Source organism: Sminthopsis crassicaudata, chromosome 1 (genome assembly GCF_048593235.1).
Source record: "Sminthopsis crassicaudata isolate SCR6 chromosome 1, ASM4859323v1, whole genome shotgun sequence".
In the NCBI taxonomy this organism is placed as follows: Eukaryota; Metazoa; Chordata; class Mammalia; order Dasyuromorphia; family Dasyuridae; genus Sminthopsis; species Sminthopsis crassicaudata.
In genome coordinates this window covers 661,669,296-661,688,983 of record NC_133617.1, presented here as the reverse complement: position 1 = coordinate 661,688,983, position 19,688 = coordinate 661,669,296, and the positions used below count along the sequence as shown (strand labels likewise).

The 19,688-nt window shown below is 42.4% G+C and overlaps 1 protein-coding gene across 3 annotated transcripts in view; it reads left to right on the top strand.

Annotated features, from left to right (window-relative positions):
- Positions 1-1,826: 1,826 nt before the first annotated feature.
- Positions 1,827-19,688, top strand: part of PLXNB1 (plexin B1) — a 62,907-nt gene continuing 45,045 nt past the window's right edge. The window contains exons 1-2 of one of the 3 annotated variants that reach the window (XM_074283026.1): positions 1,827-1,972; positions 16,697-16,757. The gene's annotated coding sequence lies outside the window, so the exon portion shown is untranslated. Of the gene's footprint in view, positions 1,973-2,245; positions 3,001-16,477; positions 16,542-16,696; positions 16,758-19,688 lie in introns of those variants that run through there. The other 2 variants (XM_074283025.1, XM_074283024.1) reach the window with 2 other exon arrangements.

Sequence of the window (19,688 nt, the reverse complement as noted above, 5' to 3'; positions counted from 1 at the left end):
CCTTTTCAATCTCACTTGAATTCTCCCATTTATGTTCTCTGAAATCCAGTCAAATTGGACAATGCTGTTTGCCAATTCAAATGTGACACTTCCAGGAAAGTTTCTCTGATTCCCCATCATAACCCAGTGGGTTGCAATCCCAGACAGTTTTCATATAGTCCTGTGTGTGCCCTTTCATGTTATTTGAGTTTTTGTAACTTTTGTGATACCTCACAATATATAGTGAACTATGAGCACATGGACTAAATGTTAAACTAAATGTTCTGTCCAGAAACGAGTTCAACGATTTCCCAGGGCTTAATGTTTAATTGCAGTAGGAGAGAGGAAGCGAAGATTCAAGTGGGAGGAGGAATTGGGGGGGGGGTAGAAGAAAAGAGGAGAAAGGCAGTGGTAAGGGAAAATGGTAGAGAAGGAAGGGCAGCCCCAGGTCGGACCATGTCAATCCCCTATTCAAAAATCTTCAATGCTTTCCTATTGCCTTTTGGATAAAATGCAGATTCCCCAGCATTGCATTTAAAGCCATCCCACTAACTAATTTGGCTTCCACCTACATTGCCTGATATTGCACCTTACTCTCTTCCCCTTGAGTAAAATTGACTTTCTTGCTGTTCCAGTACTTGGGTATGCTAGCTATCTCTTTTCTGTATTCATAGTTTTATACTCAGGAAAGGGTTTTCGAGATCTAGTTCACCTCGTCCTATTGAGAGATGTTAAATGAATCGTCCAAGGTCACACAGTAGAGCTGGGATTTGAACTGTGGTCTTTCCCACCTCACAGTCTTTTTCTGATGCACCACTTTGCTCTATTTGCACTGGCTGTCCGCCCCCAGTTTCTAGAATGTTTCTTTACCTTCACTTCATAAGACCCCAAATGTTCTGTCCACTCCCAACTTCCAAGGTGAGCTTACTTAGTATCTACTAATATATCTATGTGGGTAATCCCCCAAGAAAACATGAGCAATCCCCTTAAGGATGTCTCTTTTTTTTTCTTTCTCTCTTTCTCTCCTTTCTTTCTTTCTTTCTTTCTTTCTTTCTTTCTTTCTTTCTTTCTTTCTTTCTTTCTTTCTTTCTTTCTCTTTCTTTCTTTCTTTCTTTCTTTCTTTCCTTCCTTCTTTCTTTCCTTCTTTCTTTCTTTCTTTCTTTCTTTCTTTCTTTCTTTCTTTCTTTCTCTTTCTTTCTTTCTTTCTTTCTTTCTCTTTCTTTCTCTCTCTCTTACTCTCTTTCTTTTTCTTTCTCTTTCTTTCTTTCTCTCTCCCTTACCTTTCTTTCTTTCTTTCTTTCTTTCTTTCTTTCTTTCTTTCTTTCTTTCTTTCTTTCTTTCTTTCTTTCTTTCTTTCTTTCTTTCTTTCTTTCTTTCTTTCTTTCTTTCTTTCTTTCTTTCTTTCTTTCTTTCTTTCTTTGTCTCTGTCTCTATCTCAGTGTATGTGTGTCTTTTCTCTTTCCTTTCTTGTTTGGAGGAGAGAGTGGAGAGGAAGGAGAGGTAGAAGTGGGAAAGCAGAGGACACGCAGGTGAAGGTGCCGGCCGTGCGGGTCCTTGCTGCCCACCCTGCTTCCTCTGGGAGCACTTTTCGGCCTGGTGGCTGCTCGGGGAAGGGACGTGGGGGTGGGGGTGCCTCTGTTCCTGGGCAGCCGGGGTCTGGAGGGAGGGAGGAAAGGAAGGCGCAGAGCCCGGGGGAGGACGAGGCTTTGTCTCCATTGTTCCTGGAGGTGAATGCGCCGGGCCGTGGGGGATGGGCGGGCGCAGTTTTCCGCCCCTTGGTCTCCGGGTAACAGCTGTGGCTTCGGCGGATCCACCTCCGGGGGCGGGGGTAGGGGAGGCCCGCGCGGCTCTGGGGCTCGGCTCAGCCCAGCTCCGCGCAGCTCCGCGCAGCTCCGCTCGGCTCCGCCGGGCTCCGCTCAGTCCCGCGCAGCGCAGCCCAGGATTCGCGTGCGGTCCCGGCGTTCTCTCTCTGCCCGCAGCGGGGGCCCAGGCGGTGAGTCCGTGCGTCTCGGGGGGAGGCGGGGAAGACAGGCTCCCCGAGCCCCCGAGCTTGGGGCACAGGCTACTTGGGCCGCCCGGAGCTTTCTGCTGCGTGGATCCCTCACCTGGAAAGGGAGCGCGCTCAATCTGGGGGTCTTCAGGGTGGGCAGGGGTATTTCATTGCGGGGATTTTGGACCGAACTTCTCCGGTGGAAGAAAACTTCAGGGTGCTTTTGATTGGGAGAGGCGGGAGGCGGGATCGACTCCCCCTGAACGAAGCTGAATCCCCCTCCCTGCACTCGTGGGCAGCCCCTCCTCTCCCCCTCCATCCTTCCCCGCCAGGACGGGCAGGGTCCCTACCTCCCGGACTCCGGGGCGGGATGCTTGTACTGAGTGAGGAACGTTGGAGAGGGACACGTCTCGCAGGGCGGGATGTGCGAGAGCGTGTTGCGGCTCCTGCGCCCTGCCTCGGTCCGAGGGGCCCGAGCCGTCACCCTGTCCTCCCCAGTCCGCTCAGTCCAAACCCGCCCCGGACGGGACCTTCCCGCCGCCCAGAGCACACCTTCCCGTGACCCTCCGTCCCTCCGGCGGGTCCCGCACTTGTCGGGGCTCCTCCGCACACAGCTCGCGGATTCGGACACTCCTCTCACTCGGGCATCTGTAACGTGACCATCCTCCCCGGCCCCCTTCCCCCTTCAGGAACACAGCTTGGACAGTGACACTTAAATCCACCCACTGGATGTGTCACCCGTCCCACCAAAACAAACGGGTGGTGGTCCTCCCCTCCCCTCCCCCATACATAATCGGAATGGAGAGCTCCCCCTCCCCCAGCCCCCAGACTGGAAGAGCAGAGTGTAACCCGCTCAGATTCTGCTATTAATGAGTAACCGGCCGGCTCAGAGACCGGAGGAGGAGCTGCCCGGAGTTCTAGTGAAAGCCCGGTTTCTTCTGATTAGGGCACCCGGAGTCAGTCAGGTGGTGGGCAGACTTCTTGGAACAGGCTGGGGCAGGGACCAATCCAGAAACTGGGCCCTGAAGGAGGTACATGAGTTCCCTTGCTAAGACAGGAAGCTTCTCTGCGCCCGTTCCCAGCCTTTCCCTCTTCTTCCCTGGGAATCGAGGCCAGGGCTAAGTCTGGGCTCCCTAGGGTACGGTGGTGGTATCTGGGGGCCATTGCTCTTGGGCATCTCCCAAACTCGTGGATGAAGAAATCGTACTCCCCCTGGCGGATGAGATGGGGAGATGGTCTGGAAGAAGTGGGGGGCCCTGGACGGGCAGAATCTGGTGCCAATTTTGGCGTTATTGGGGGAGGATGTATACCAATGGGCCCAAATGGAGTGTGCTAACTCTGAGTGGCAGGCTGCAAGGGCTGAGGTGGAGCAGGGAGGCTTTGGGGAGAGTGGAGGACTTGGACTGCTCCCAAATCTAATCTGTGTCCAGATCTCATCAACAGTCGCGGTCACTAATTAGTCAAAACTGTTTCTGCAGCCACCCAGATTCTTCACTTGATCTTCGGCCTCCCTCTGACCCGTGCTGTCTTTCTCTCTCCTCTCTCAGGAAGTTGCTTGGCACATGCTAAGCATTTAATAAATGCCTTTTCCTTCTCATTCATCCTTCCCTGAGCCTCTCCATGTTATTTTCCTTGTCCTTCAGTCTTTCCCTCCCTGCCCATGACTCTGGTTTTTGTCCTCAGTGGGGAGAGGTTTGTGGGGGTAAGCAAGCCATGAGTCCTGGAGGAAGCTGATGATAGAGAACAGAACAGGAGCGACCAGTCTGCCCTTCTCTCCCGCCCCCTTCCCCTGGAGTCCATGCAGGCAGCTCCTGGGAATCCCTTGGGAGGGGAAAAGAGAATGATTGGCTCTCCGAGGTCAGTAGGGGAAAGGACAGAGGGACATAGATGATGGGAGCAGCTCTGGGCTTTCCCTGCCCAGGACCCCTATTTGCCCTCCCATCCCTCTTCCTTTGGTCTTGTCTTCCCCTCCCCCAGAGCTCCTGAGTGAGAGAAGTAGCAGTCCAGGCCCTTCAGTTCCTCCTGTGGCACAGGGCATGAGTTCTTTGAGAAAGCTCCTGCCTGTTCCTTGAACTGAGCAGCTATGGCAGTTGGCACCCTCAGAACAGGTCTGGATGCAGGGTGATTACCTTCCGTTGTGTGTTATGTTATTATGGTTTATATGAGCATCTGCTGCTGCTCTAACAAACACGCTCCCTCTCTGCTCCAGATGCCTGTGATATCTGTCTGATCAACCTTCTTGTGTTCTCATCTGCTTCCTGCTTGGAGAGAGGTGGGGAGAGGGTGGAATGGAGACCACAGGATGGGAGAAGAAGGTGGGAGGGAGAGGAGAAGAGCCTCTGAGTTGGAGGGGGATGGAACTCTCACCTCAGGGGATTCTAAGACTTTAGGTTCATCTGATACCGCAGGTTTTGGCCCCATTAACTAGACAGAGGACTAAACAGTCTTAGAGGGAAGCCCCTATCCGTGTCTTTTATCAGGGAGAAGCACACTTGAGCTTGAGGCACCTTCTGAGCTTGTCTGTTGTTACTAAGTCTCATTCCTACAGTTTAGGGGAGGGGGGGTGGGCTCTGCTAAGATCTCTCTCTCTTAAGGCTGCTGTCTTCTGAGATCTGAGGGGCTATTGGAATCAGATGCTTTGGCTAAAAGAAAGTCAGAAACAAGCACTACATCCAGACATAGACTTCCTTTCAAACTGGGAACTTTAGATCTCTAGATTTTCTCTGGCTGGTGGTTTCAGGAGCCTGCAGGATCCTGGGAGAGAAGACATCACTTCTTTGCCTTTTCCTCAGTTTGGATCTGAAAATGACCCAAGTCAGTGGCATGGGAAGCAGGAAATTCCCTTATTCTCCCACAGTGGGATGTGTAGGGTAGAGGGAAGGTTTTAGGCAGACCCTACCCTTCCAGCCCTCCTACTCTGCCATCCTCCTTTCTCAGTTCTCACCCCCACATCCTCTCTTCCCTGCCACTCATTCTCCCCCCCTCCACCTTCATCCTTCCCCCCACCCGCCTGGGGCGGATAAACAAAGGCAGTGTTGTTCCCGCTCCCACAGAGCTGCCCTGTTCTCTCCACACTAAAAATGGAAACCCCCGAGCTATTTTGGGAGCAGTGCCCAGGCCGGGCCGTGGCCTACTGCCTCCCCATTCCCACCCAGCTTGGTCCCCACCCCCTCTTTCCCAGCTCCTTCCTTCTGGGGCCGAGGCTCAGGGTCCAGCTCAGAGGCCCTCCCTCTGGCTCTTCTGTGTACCGACCATTGCCTGCAGTGCTGTTCTCTGACCTGATTGGGTCAGGGGGTAGGTAGGATTGGTTAGTGGAGAGCAGACATAAGTGCCAAGGTCAGCATTGCCTCCTGATTGTTTCCAATACTGGCAGCTGGTCTGAGGGTCTCAGGAGCTGTGCCCTCTTGCCTTTTCTCATATGGGAGGTAAAGATGTCTGAGTACACAGAAGAGCTTTTCTAAACAGGCTTCCCAGGACATCAAAGAAACCTCTCTGGCTTGACTGCTTGTCCCTTGGACTCTTGCTATCTGAGATAGACTGACCTCTAGCCCATCAACAGCATACTCCCCAACCCCAAGTCATTTAGGAGATCAACCTGTTGGGGCCAGACTGAACCGAGGGAAGGTGAAGACTGAGAAGATGCAGGCATTCCATCCCCTCAGGCCCCTAATTATCTCCCTCATCCTCCACTTCTCTCCTCAGCTCCCCAAGCCTTGCAACACCTAGCCCCCTCAGAACTCAGTTTCTCAATACCTTTGTCACAATTTTGTTGAAACTTCCTTTTTGTTAGAAAATTTTAATTTGAGGTCTATAAACTTGTTTTAGAAATATTTTAATAACTCCATTTTAATATATTTGGTTTATTCCATAGCTTATTTTATGTACTTTAAAATATTATTCTGAGAAAGGTTATCTACCAGCCAATAGAGACCATGTCATAAATAAGAACCATAAATATAGGCACCCTGTGAGGAGTGCCCCTGAGGAAACACAAAGATGTCTCTTTCAGGAGTGATTAATCTAGTTGAGGAGACAACTAGAGATCAGTACCAGACAGGAAATAACCTCCTAACCTCCCACTTGCATGACTTCTGGTACTTCTGATCCATCCCTGTTCACCCATTTTATTTCTACCACTCTGGTTTCACTTTCCTCCAGACTCCGGTCATACCATGGACCGTGATAGATAAATATATCATTATTTATTATGGTAGCATACATTGATGTTTTGAACCTGTTAATCCTCATCACTGGGTAACATCTACTGTTTATTTTCTCTGCTGGTTTTAGGCTGAGGAGCAGTGGTCAAATTAATCTAATTTTACTTATTACAAATTGATGGCACATAATCCCAGCTGTGCTTTGCTTCTGTTTGATAGACAATTCAACAGATATTTTAACTGCCTTCTAGGTGACAGAACTCATGCTAGGTGCTAATGATAGGGTGAAAAAAAAACATAAAGAATTTGTTTCTTATTGGGAGAAATGGTGTGTTTACTGATTAGTTAACATAAGATATATATAAAATAAAGACTAAATGTTTTTTTTTTTTTTTGGGGGGGAGGAGACACTAAGAGCTGAAAGAAGCAAGAAAAATCTCTTGGAGGTGCTTTGAAGGGAGTTACAGATTCTAGGAGGTGAGAGTGAGAAAAATGAGCATTCCAAACATGGAAAACAACCTGTTCATAGACAAGGAGGGGCAAGTTGGAATGTCCTGAAGGAAGGACATAAAATAGTGGTGCCCTTGGGAGAAATTAGGAAGTTTTAGAGGAAAGGAGGATTTTTTTTGGGGGAAAGAAAATTAGTTTAATTTTGGATATATTGAGTTTAAGATAATATCCAGCAGATAGTTGGATATTTGAGAATAGAGTTCAGGATCGAGATGCAGGCTTGATATGTAGATTTAGGAATCATTGGCATAGTGATATTAGTTGAATCCATGGGAGCTGATGAGATTATCAAAAAGAGGGAGAAGAGGTAGAGAAAAGAGAACTCAGAGAAAAAGCCTTGGGAAATATAGTAGGGCTTGTTGTGGGTGGTGATCCCACAAAGGAGACTAAAGAGCATTAGTCAGACAGGTAAAGAGGCAAAGCCCTTCAGAGAAGTCATAAAATCCCGAGGAGGAATCAGTGTTCAGAAAGTGGGGGTGTATAATAGTGTAAAAGGCCGTGGAGAGGTCAAAAACAACAAAGGCTATTAGGAAGAACAAAATCACTAATAATCGTAGAGATCAATTTCTTTTTTTTAAAAAAACTATCAATATACACTTTATTTTATGCTTATATATTAGCTACATTTCTGATTATATCCCTATAAGTATACCTTGAATTGAAGAATAAAGAAAAAAAGGAAAAAGCCAATTCAACAAAACTAAGCCATGCATGAGTCTAGTACAACAGTACATATAATTGTCAACACTCCAAAATCCCCCACTTCTTCAAAGAAAGAAGGATATGTATTTTTTTAATCATTTTTCTTGAGTCAAGCTTGGTTATAATAATTATAAAGTACATGCTTTGGTTTTTTTATTGTTGTTCCTTCCAATTATATTGTTATAGTCATTGTGTATATATAATTTTTCTGGTTCTTCTTCCTTTTAGTTCTTATGGAAGAGAGCAGTTTTAGTTTAGTGGTGAAATCAAAAGCCAGATTGAACAGGTTGAGGAGTGAGTGGTAGATGAGAAAGTGAAGACAATAAATTAGGCAGATTTCCTCCCCCTAAGAGTTTGGCTGTAAAAGGGCAAAGAGGTCTAGACACTTAGATTTTTGAGACATTGAGCATTTTTGTACGCATTAGGGGAGGAAGTGGTGAACGAGGAGAGACTGAAAATTAGGGAGATAAGGGAGATAGAGAGCAGGGCTCAAAAGCAGTAGAAAAGCAAAGAGAAAGGCAATTTATTCTTTTTGTGGATGAGCAACAGAGGAATGAAGGGTTATTCCTGTCAGCATTAAGAGCCTTCTATGTGCCAGATATCACACTAAGTTTTGAGAATACAAAGGTAGGCTAAAAAACAGTTTCTGTTTCAAGGTACTCATAATCTAATGGGGGAGACAATGGGAAAACATCTCTGTACAAATAATATATGAATACATCTTGTTGAGTAAACAAATTCTTTCTTTCTCCCTTTCCTCCCCCCTCTCTCTGTCTCACCGTCTCTGCTTCTGTCTGTCTGTCTGTCTGTCCCTTTTGATTATAAAGGGAGACAACTTAAATCAAAGTCAAATAAATGAATTGAGAGACTAGGGATCAGTGGAAATTGGAGGTTCTGATAAGGTCAGAACATAGGTGAGGGGTGAAGTGTAGGGAAAGATGAAAGGATTGGAGGTTATGCTCAGATAATTTTAGGGCTACACATCTATATACCTGTATATCTATAGATTTTAAGTAAGACTCAAAGGAAGCAGAGGTAAAGAAGAGGAAGGATAGAATTCTAGACATGGGGGACAGCCAATGAAAATGCCTGGAGGAGGAAGATGGAGTGTCCAGCTCAGGGAACAGGAAAAAGGCCAATGTTATTAGGCTTTAAGTATGGGGAGTGGGAGGAAGTAAGATGTAAGAAGACTGGAAAATTAGGAAGAGACAAGATTATGAAAGGCTTTAAAAGCCAAACAGGATTTTATATTTGATTCTGAATGTAATAGAGTGTCCCTGGAGTTTATGTTGATATATTGAGTGAGGTAGTGTAAAATTCAAGACCAGAGGAAGCTTGGTTTTTCTAGTCAAGTATGATGCTTAGCCTTGAGATGTTAGTATATATAAATATATTCTAGAATAGAATAGTGATGTTAATAGTGATGCCCCTCCCCCCAAAACTTTACAGTATGATTGAAACTAAATTAAAAAGTAATTGGGAAATATTTAGCACAACAAATACAATTACAGTATAACAAATAATGTTAATTTGTGATTTTCTAAATTTGATATCATTGTTTTAGAACACACTCTGTGGGAAGTTTGGTAATTAATCATGGAAAAGTGAAAGGTTGATCATGAAGCAGTGAGAACTGGTTTAGATTATATAACATAAATTAGCAGTAGACTGAGTCAGCACAATAATATGACTGCCCTCATCATTTAGTAGCAAATAAATAGGAACAGAGAAAGTGGACTGGGAGTAAATCAGAGTTGGGATCTGAAAAATGATGGGGGGCACTAATGGGGCAAGATGTCAAATGACTCAAGGGTAGAGATCAGTGTGCAAAGTTAAATTTATTAATAATAGAACTAAGATTTTGAAGGAAGACAGTTGAAACCAGAAGAGAGGAAATGGACTGGCAGAGCAGGGAGCAATGGGATAATTGGAGGTTCTGAAGAGGACACAACATAGGTGAGGGGTAAGGCAAAGGGGAGATGGAAAGATTGGAGCTTATGTTCAGATAATTTCAGGGTTATGCATAGTGGAAGTAGACTACTTATTCTCTTTGTGTGGCTAGGTAGAAAGAAGGTGCACATCAATGGACATAAGAAGTTGAAAAACAAGGAAGCAAGGGTTATTGAAGGGACCGAAGTATATAATTTGAAGTTGCCATCTATCAAAGCAGGGGTTGGGATAAAGAGAAGACTGAGCCAGGTGTACTTGTTGAGGAAAGAGGGAGAATGATTTGGGAACCATTATAGAACATCCATTAGGATGTGGATAGGGTGATAAATCTGGGTATAGTGAACCTCAAGGGAGATGTTGCTGAGTGATGGTGACAGAGGGATGGGGATGGAGGCAGAGATAGTCGTTCAATCATTAATTGGGGGTAGTTCTGCCCTATTACTAGCTCCAATATTTAATCAGCTAGCTTCTCTTGGGTGATAGTATGGGTGTGAGTATATGTGGAGTTGGGTTAAGGGAGGAGGAGAGGACAGGCAAGTTGGAAAAAGTTGATCCTTCTACTCTAGATGCTTTATCTCATTTATTTAGTGATGGTTCCAGAACATTTCTTCTCTGCTCAGCTTCTCATCCCTCTTTATAGCACGTAGTAATCTGTTCACTTAAGTGTGAAGACTGAAGATTCCTTCTTCCATTTCTCAATATTTTCCCACTTCATAATCCATTCCTCTTTCCTCAAAAAACGATCTCCATCTCTTGTGGTTGTATCCCAAAATTTATTTCCTCCTTCCTCTTAGGAACTTGTTATAATAGCTATCTCTTCTATTTTATACATCTTCCATATCTTCCTTTTTCTTCTGGTTCCTTCTTATCTACACAGACCTAGCCAAATCTTCCCACTTCTAAAAAAAGCACCTTCCTTTGTTATTTCTACCATTCAGCTATATGCCCTGTTTCCCACTTTACTATCAATTTTTAAAAAACGTTGTGTCTAATCTTCATTTCAGCCCTTGCAGTCTGATTTCTATTCCTAACACAGTACTGAAATTGCCTCTGTAAAGTCTCCAATGGCTTCCAATTTCCAAATCAAATTCCTTTTCTCAGCCCTAGGCCTTGTTAATCACACCGTCTTACTGGATATTCTCCTCCATTTGCTTTAAAGACCCCCTAAATCTGCAGCATGATTCTTGTATTTCTTTAATCTCTTTTTTCATCACTAAGTTCTTAGCTCATCTTAATTCCTTAGATTTTATTTTTGACCATCTTCCAATGTTCTTTCTCCTGGCCATGTCATTATAGTTTCAACAATCACCTTTATGTACAATTATAGGAATACAACTACAATACAATACCAAAAATACAACTACAAAACATTCTTTATAGAACTAAAGGAAGACTTAAATAATTGGAAAGGAGTTAATTGTTCATGGTTGGGCATTGCTTATGTAGTAAAAATGAAAATGCTACCTAAATTAATTTACTGACTGCCATACCAATCAGACTATCCGAGGATTACTTATTGAAGTAAACAAAATTATGAAAAAAAGAGGAACAAAAGGTTAAGAATTTCAAGAGATATATTGAAAAAAAAATGGGAAGGAAGGAGGCCTAGCAGTTCTAGACCTCAAAGTAAATTACAGAGCAGTAAATCAGAAAAACAATTTTGTGGTAGTTAAAAATAGAAAGTTGATCAGTGGAACAGATTAGGTATAGGAGATCAGAAACAACTGAATACAGCAGTATAGTGTTTGGTAATTCCAAGGATACAAACTACTAGAGTAAGAATTCGCTATTTGATTAAAAACTACTGAAAAAATTATAAGGCATTATGGGACAAATTAGTCTTCTATATGATACCATATTCTACCACAAACTTCACATGGCTTATATGATTATGTATGAGTCATATAATAAAGTAGAATGAAAGAAATGCTTTTCACAACTATGGGTAAGGAGGAATTGACTAAACAAGGAAGAGCAAAAATGAAAGGAGATAAACTGTACAGTTTTTGTTTACATAAAATTGAAAAGTTTTTACACAGACAAAAATAGTGCAGTTAGAATTATTCCATTACTACTTTCATATACCACAACTTGTTCAATCATTCCCCAACTGATGGACTTGTACTCGTTTTCCAACAAATTTGTTTTTCTTGACTGTGTTTATTTGGTATTTGGTAAGTTTTTATTTGATAGGGCAGAATTATAAGGGGGAAAGATTGTGATAGTGAAGCAAAAAAAAAAAAAAAAAAAAGAACAAAAAAAGCATTGGTGAGACCTATATAAACAAGAAAACAGTTCAGAAAAGGTTATAGACAAAGGAGGGCATTGTTACTAGCATGTTCAATTTAATAGTTGAAAAAAATTATTGGAAAAAATTGGAAATTGAAGGAATCAATTGAGGAATGGCTGAACAAATTATGGCACATGAATGTAACTGAATTTTATTGTACTATGAGAAATAATGAGTAGGCAAATTTCAGAAAATCCTGGAAAGACTTAACTGATGCTGAGTGAAGTAGGCAGAACCAGGAGAACCTCCTGGTACACAGTTACAGTAATAACTGGGCAATGACCAACTTTTATAGATTTAACTCTTCTCAGAAATAAAATGATCTAAGACAATTCCAAAAGACTCATGATGAAAAATGCTATCCACTTGCAGAGACAGATCCATGGGGCCTGAAAGCAGATCTAAGCAAACCATTTTCACTTTTGTTTCTTGTTTTTTATTTCTTTTGGTTTTTTCCTTTTATTCTGATTTTTTTTTCACAACATGACTAATGTGGAAATTTGTTTAATATAATTGTCCATGTGTAACCTCTATCAGATTAATTGCGGTCTTGGGGAGAGGAAAGGGGAGGGAGGGAAGGAGAAAACAAGTTGGAACTCAAAATCTTATAAAAATGAATGTTAAAAGCTATTTTTACACATAATTGGAAAAAGTAAAATGCTATTAAGTGGAGGAAAAAAGCATTCTGTTTACCTTTATGTAGATGAACCCCAATTTCTCTGACTCTCCAATTCTGACTTTTCCTTTGTGTTCCAGACCCACATCTCTAATTTCTATAACATATTTCTGCCTGGAAATATGACATGAACCTCTAACTTGATGTGTCCCGACCAAACTTATTATCTTTTACCCTAAGCCTCCTTTTGTTTTCACAGTTTCTGTGAGTGGCCTGACCATTCACTTAGTCAAAATCATAGCTATTCCCTCTTACCTTTTATATTCTATAAAATGCTGTTGAATCTATTTCGGTTTTTCCCATTCTCTTGGATCCATCATCTTCTGTTCTCTCTTGGCCATCACCCTAGTACAATCCTATTATTATCCAACTGGACATTCTTAATTTATTTCAGGGAATGAAAATCCATTTTTTCTCATACTACTGGAAAAAAAAGAAAAACAAAATCCTATTTTTATTAGGGTAATAAATACACAAAGTTAAAAAAACCAAATTCCTGTATTGGCCATATCCAAAAAATGCACCTGAGTTCATTACCTCCCCGTCAGGAGGTAGGTAGTATGATTCATCATTGGTCCCCTGGAATTATGGTTAGTCACTGTTGATTAATGTTCTTAAGTCTTTTAAAAGTTTGTTTGTCTTTACAGTGTTATCATTGTAGAAATTGTTCTGGTTATGCTCACATTAATCCATATAAGGTATCCCAAGTTTCTCTGAAACTTTTCATCATTTCTTTCAGCACAATAGTGATCTATTACATTTGCACACCATAACATGTTTAGCCATTACTCAATTGATTGGTATCCCCTTAGTTTCCAGTTATTTACCACCATAAAGAGCGACAAAAGTACATTTTTGTATATATAGACCCTTTTTTTCTTTCTATTTGATCTCTTTGGGGACAAAGGTCTATGAATAGCATTTGAAATAGCCTTTTAAGGACTCTTTCCCCATTTTTACCTTCACTCTGCAACCCATCCTTCACACTGACCAGAATGCTTTCCCTTTGGAGTAGATCTGCCATTTAATTCAATTCAATAAATGTTTGCTAAGTACCCAAGTTAGGTTATATCTTTCCTTTACTCAAAATTCCTCAATGACCCTTGTCAAGTAAATTACAAGATCCTTGCCTGACATTCAAGGCCTCCTGTAAGAACCACTTTCTTTTCCCAGCCTTATCTCATATATTTCTTGCCTCAATATATTCTTTGCTCTAGACCACTTGTGCTAAGCCACTTGAGCATACCCTCTGCTTCTTTACCTTCATATTTTTGTCCAAACCATTCCCTGTGTCCAAAATGTCTTTTCTGTTCCCCTGCCAGATTTTACCCAATCTTCAAAGTCAGATCCAAATGCCAGACACTTGATGAAACTTTCCCGATTGTTTGTTGGCAAGGAACTTTTCCCTGGGGCATTGCATACCTGAGAGGCATTGTGGTGTAATGGAAAGAAGGATAGGTTTAGGAATCACAGAGGCTTGGGCTTGATTCTTGCCTATCACATTTTCTCGGGTTTTTTAACCTCTCAGAATTGTAGTTTACTCATCTAAAATGGAGATATTAATATTGTAATTCTTACCTCTTAGGATTGTTAAGAGGATCAAAGGAGAAAGTGCACATAAAGCATTTAGCAAAATTTGGAGTATTCTATTAATGTCAACTACTATTTAAAAAAATTGTTATTTTTTGTTTTCATATTACCTTCATTTCCCATACTCTCCTCTCCTCTAACTCAGAGAAGAATCTCTAGAACAAAGAATTAAATAAAAAAGAGAACAAACTGGTATATTTGTCAAGTCTGTTAGTATCTGCTTGCTGTGTTCTACCCCCAAATGCCCTGACTCATGCAAAGAAGGGAGCAAGGTGCATTCTCATATCTCTTCTTGGGGGCCAGGCTTGGTCTTTCTATTTACACAGTGTTAAGTTTTGTTGTTGTTGCTTACATGTATACTGTAGTACATATAAGATTGTTTTTATGGTATTGCTTATTTCATTTATCTGGCCATGCTCCTTTGTGTTCTTATTCATAATTTTTATTAGCACAGTAATGTTTTATTACATTGATTGATAAACATCTCCTTTGTTTTCAGTTCTCTGCTAACACAAAAAAAATACTGCTATAATTATTTTGGTATAAATTGGACTTTTCTTTTTATCTTTGACTTCCTGGGGTATATTCCCTTTTAATGTTAGCTATTAATACAGTGCTTTTGTTTTAAAACTTAATTTAGTATGATCATCATAAAACATCGTTTCATAAAATCATAGATTGTCAAAATTGAAAAAAACAAAACAAAATTATCTAATCCAAATCCTACCTGATAAGGAGTCCCCTATTCAATTTCCTTGACAGATTGTTATCCAGATATTGCTTGTGGTCCTTTATTTTAAAAAATTTTAAAACTTTTATTTTTTTCCAAGAACAAGTAACAATTTTTTAAGCATTCATTTAAAAAACTCTGTTTAAATTCTCACCCTCCCTTTTTTCCTCCTGGAAAAGACAAACAATATGATATTTATTATATATACATACTATATATATATATACATAATACATACATATAATGTTGATTATATATGGATTATACAGCCATGCAAAACATATTTAGCTACATTGTAAAAGAAAACAGACAAAAAACCCAACCCCCAAAAAAAATAAAGTGAAAAAAACCGCAAGTATGTTTCAAACTGTACTTAAGAGTTCATCAACACTTTCTTTGGAGGTAGATAGCATTTTTCATCATAAATCCTTTGGAACAGTTGATCATGATACAATATTATTGTTACTTTGTTCAGTGTTCTCCTGGTTCTTTTTGCTTAACTTTGCATCAGTTCATATAAATTTTTCCATATTTTTCTGAAACAATTCTGCTTGTCATTTCTTAGAACAGAATATATTCCATCCCAATCAAACACCACAACTTGTTCAGCCATTTCCTTAGGTCCCTTACTGATGGAGAAGTCACTCTTAACCTCTTCCTAAAATATAAGATTTAGGAGTTGAGGGAATGTCTCTTATCTATCTATCTTTATACTTCAGCTAAAGACTAACAGAGGTCTTTGCAAATAATAGTTTAATGTTTATTGAATCAACTAAAGTGTTAGAATGGTCCAGTCTTTCAAAGCAGTAATGCGCATTCTGAGAAGGGAAAAGCTGAATATAAGTAAGCTTTATTGGGTGGTAGTTGGGAAGACTAGCATGGCTAGAGAGGAGAAGCAGTGAGAAATCAAGTGGTTATAGTCTGTTGAGGCTGTAAAAATCATGCAGAAGAAATTAGATTTGTTTTGATGGGTAACAGATAGCAGCTGAAGACATTTGAGTTTGAGCTATAACATACTGAAAGCAATACTTTAGGAATGTTAATATGACTGCCACCCATATGCAGGAGGCAAAAAGTGGGAGAGAAGAGGATGGCTAGAAGCACAAAGGTCATTGCCCTTTTGTCAGTGTCTTGTAGTGATGCTATGTAATAGCTCATATGGGATTTGAAAGCTGAGGGCTTACTCTCTCCCCTGATAGTATGGGCTAGCATACCTATTCCCTCCCTATCCTCCTGGCGTTTCTATTCCCCAACTCCTCTTGGATCATCTGTTCCAATTCCCTGCTTTCCCCTCTTACAGCCTGCCAAGACTATGGAACCATTTTCTGCGTCTGTCTTCTCTGTCAGGCTTGGTCTCCCTTCCCCAACTTTTCCCACCCCATATCTCAGACCACAGATTTAGACATGTTAAAGGTGGGATTCTTAAACATGACTCCATAATCTGAACTTGGATGGGGGGGAAACAGCTTTATTTTCATTAACATTTAACTAAAATTTAACATTTCCTACAACTTTTACATACACATTATTTTGAGAAGAGGTCTAAGGACACAGAAAAGAGCTGCTAGACCAGTGTATCTCTTAATCCCAGGACCTCTACTGGGTTGAAAGCTGCCTCCTCTATTTTTGATTAATTTGTCTTGGGCTTTCTCTCTAGGAGATGCCCCAAGTATCTGTCACCAGGCTTGTGTAAAGATTCCTTTGGGGACATGAGGGAGGGTACAGGGAAATCGAGGACTCTGTAATTCCATGGTACTCTCGCTTGGTCAGTGTGGGAAGAAGGGAGGCAGTCCTGGGAGGGGAGCAGTAGCCTACTCTGGAATGCAAGTACCCTGCTCCCTTCTCCTCCCCACCCCCACCTCATTGGAATGTGTGTAATGGCAGTCCTCCAAGCTAACTTCATTGCCTCTCAGCCCTGTGTGGGGACAGTGAGGGAAAAACCTGACCACAGCCTCCTGTGAACCGTAATGACCTTACTAGGGGTGGGGTGGTCCTGCTCCCTCCCTCCCATGTTCAGTGTTGGGATAACCTTCAAGTGTCTCTTCCATCCTTGCTGACACTGGCAGGGAACAGTGTGGTAACCTCAGCTTTTCAGACTCATTATGTGCTCTTTCTCCAGCCCAGGTGACCTGATCCATACTGGCCATGCCGCTGTTTGCTTGCTTTGCCTGCTGTACCAGGTGAGTTCAGCCCATATTTCCACTTGACTTTATCTAGAATATCTGAGCCCAGAGGCAGAGCTCCTCAGAACTGTATTTGACTGCTGTGAGCCAGAGGTCATGTTCTCTGAGGGGAGCTGGAAGGATGGTAGTTCCCTGGGAGATTTGGGGAGCTGGTCTTGGTGTTTTCCTAGGGTAACTCTAGGGGAAGATGAAGAAAGTTATTAATGGTCCTTGGGGAAATTGGGAGGGTAATGGTCCCTGGGGGAACAGGGAAAGTAGTATTCTTGGTGAGAGCTGCTGTTTTCTGCGAAGTTGGGTGCTGGTCTTCTCTAAGAAAGCGAGGATCAGGGAGCTGGTGTCCTCTTGGGGGGTTGGAAGTGTGGAGTTGGTGTTCTCTTTTGTTTCTGGAGGAGTTGGGAGCTGGTGTTTCCTTAGAGATGGGAATCAGGGAGTTGATGTTCTCTAAGAAAGCTATTTTATGGAAGATCTGGGAGCTGGTGTTCCCTAAGAAAATGAGAATCAGGGAACTGGTGTTCTCTGGGGGAGCTGGAAGTGTGGAGCTGGTATTCTCTGGGGAAGCTCTTGTTTCCTGGAAGAGTTGGGAGCTGGTGTTTCCTGAGAGATTTGGATTCAGGGAGCTGGTGTTCTCTGGGGGAGCTGGGAGCTGATATTGCCTGAGGGGGAGCTGGTGTTTCCTGAGCTGGTTCAGGGAGCTGGTATTCTCTGGGGGAGCTCTTGTTTCCTGGAGGAGTTGGGAGCTGGTGTTTCCTGAGAGATCTGGGTTCAGGGAGCTGGTGTTCTCTGGGGAAGCTCTTGTTTCCTGGAAGAGTTGGGAGCTGGTGTTTCCTGAGAGATTTGGATTCAGGGAGCTGGTGTTCTCTGGGGGAGCTGGGAGCTGATATTGCCTGAGGGGGAGCTGGGATGGTGGTTTTCCTCAGAGGATCTGGAGATTATGTCTCCTGGGAAAACGGAGAGGCTGTGTTTATAAGGGACTTTATGTACATCACCAAAGTTCCAGGCACTACTAAGCTCTAGGCCCCCCAATGTCCCATCATCTGTCACTGTCATTGACCTGCTTTCCTGAGCTCAGCAAGTTCATTCCTCTGCCAGTTATCCCTCATTCCTGCTGCCCCCTCCATGTGACCAGCTCTGTTACTACTATCCCTAAGCCCACTCTGTTCATTTTGATCCAATCTCTGTTCATTGATCCAACTGATAGTCACCAGGACTGAAGATTATCTACTTTCCCACACTGGGTCACTGACCATGGTCATGCAGACTAAGCTCCGCCTGTCCCTCTCACTTCCCCCACCCCCTCCTGTTCAGCCTCTGTCACAGCTGGGCCGGATACAGCATGCCAGGAAACATGTCAAGTTGTGGGAAGAATAGGGGGGAGCTCTCCCTCCTCTCCCCTTTTCTCTGCTTCTGTGTGCCTTTTACCCTGCTCCACACATCCTGGTACTCTGTTGCCGGTGCTGGTTATTTTGTAGTTTGCATTCCTGCTCTTTTGGGGGAAAGGATGGTGAAATGTTCCTCTGGTTTCTGTGTCTCCTTCTATCTCCCATCTCCAGATCTACCTCACTGCTAGAGAATGGCAGAGATAGATCAGTCCTTGGGAGTAAGGAACTGAGAATTCGGGTTGTAGAGATTCACTGGAGGTCATCTCACCTAGTCCTCTGCCTCCAGGCAGGATGACCATACAGATTGGGGGGAGAAATCCCTTTGATTTTGTAAGGACTTAGTTTGGTTACCTATTTTTAGTAACCCTTGCTACCCCAAATCTCACCAGCTCTTCCTTATGTGTAACCTAAATTGCTAGTATTTCAGGAATTTTTGCATCCCAATACTAGTATTCCTAGAATTAAGTCCTCTAACTTTCCTCTTCCTGAAAACAAAATAATACAAAGCATAACAAAATATCTCTTGCAACAAATAAACAGTCAAGCAAAACAAATTTCTACATTGGCCACATCTAAAAATTCATATTTTATTTGGAATATTAGTCCATTGCCTCTTTGTCATTTTATTCTTGTTTTGACCTGAGTTAAAATATTTGCCCTATCTGGAATATTAGTCCCTCACCTCTCTGTCATTTTCTTCTTGTTTTGACCTGAGTTAAACTATTTGCCTTCTCTAAGTCTCTTGTCAAGAGGAAGACTATCTTTCAATGCCCTCTAACCTTTTCTCAGACTAAAAAACATTTCCTCCTCCTCTCTTCTTCTTATCTCCCACTCTTTAGCCTGCCTTTCCTCCTTAGGTGTCCTTGAATTCTCCACATTCTTGGGTTCTGGGGAATCTCAGGCTTCGGATCACGATTTGACGCCTAACCTGAACTTCTCTCCCACCTCCCACTCTAGTCCTTCCTTTTCTTTCTGGATGTCCTTTCCTTCTCCATATCCTTGGCTGTATCCAGGGAGAACCAGGGTTCTGGCTATGACTTCTTTGAAGGCCAGACACTTCTGATCACAAAGATCTGGTTTTTAGTCTACTTCCTCTCTAGTGAATGCATCCCCATATCCCAACCTCCATACTTATTTACTTATTCAACATAATTTTTTTAAAGGTCCTCGATGCATATGGGGAAGCTAAGTGGTGCAATGAATAATGTCAGGCCTGAAGTAAGAGAGACTCAATTTTTTGAGTTCAAATCTGGCTTCAGATGTTAGCTGTGACTCTGGACAGGTATTAACTCCTCAGTTTCTTCATCCATAAAAATGAGCTGGAGAAGGAGATGGCCAACTGTTCCAGGATCTGCCAAGAAAAGCCTAAACAGGGAAGAAAGAGGGGGACACTACTGAAATGATTGAATAAAAATATACATAAGACCATGCTGCTGTGCTAGGCAATTTTGCTATTGCAAAACAATTTGAAGATATCCAGAACACAAACAACAGGGAAGATTTCAGAGAAGATATAGCACCTAAACTAAGTCTTGAGGGAAAATATGGG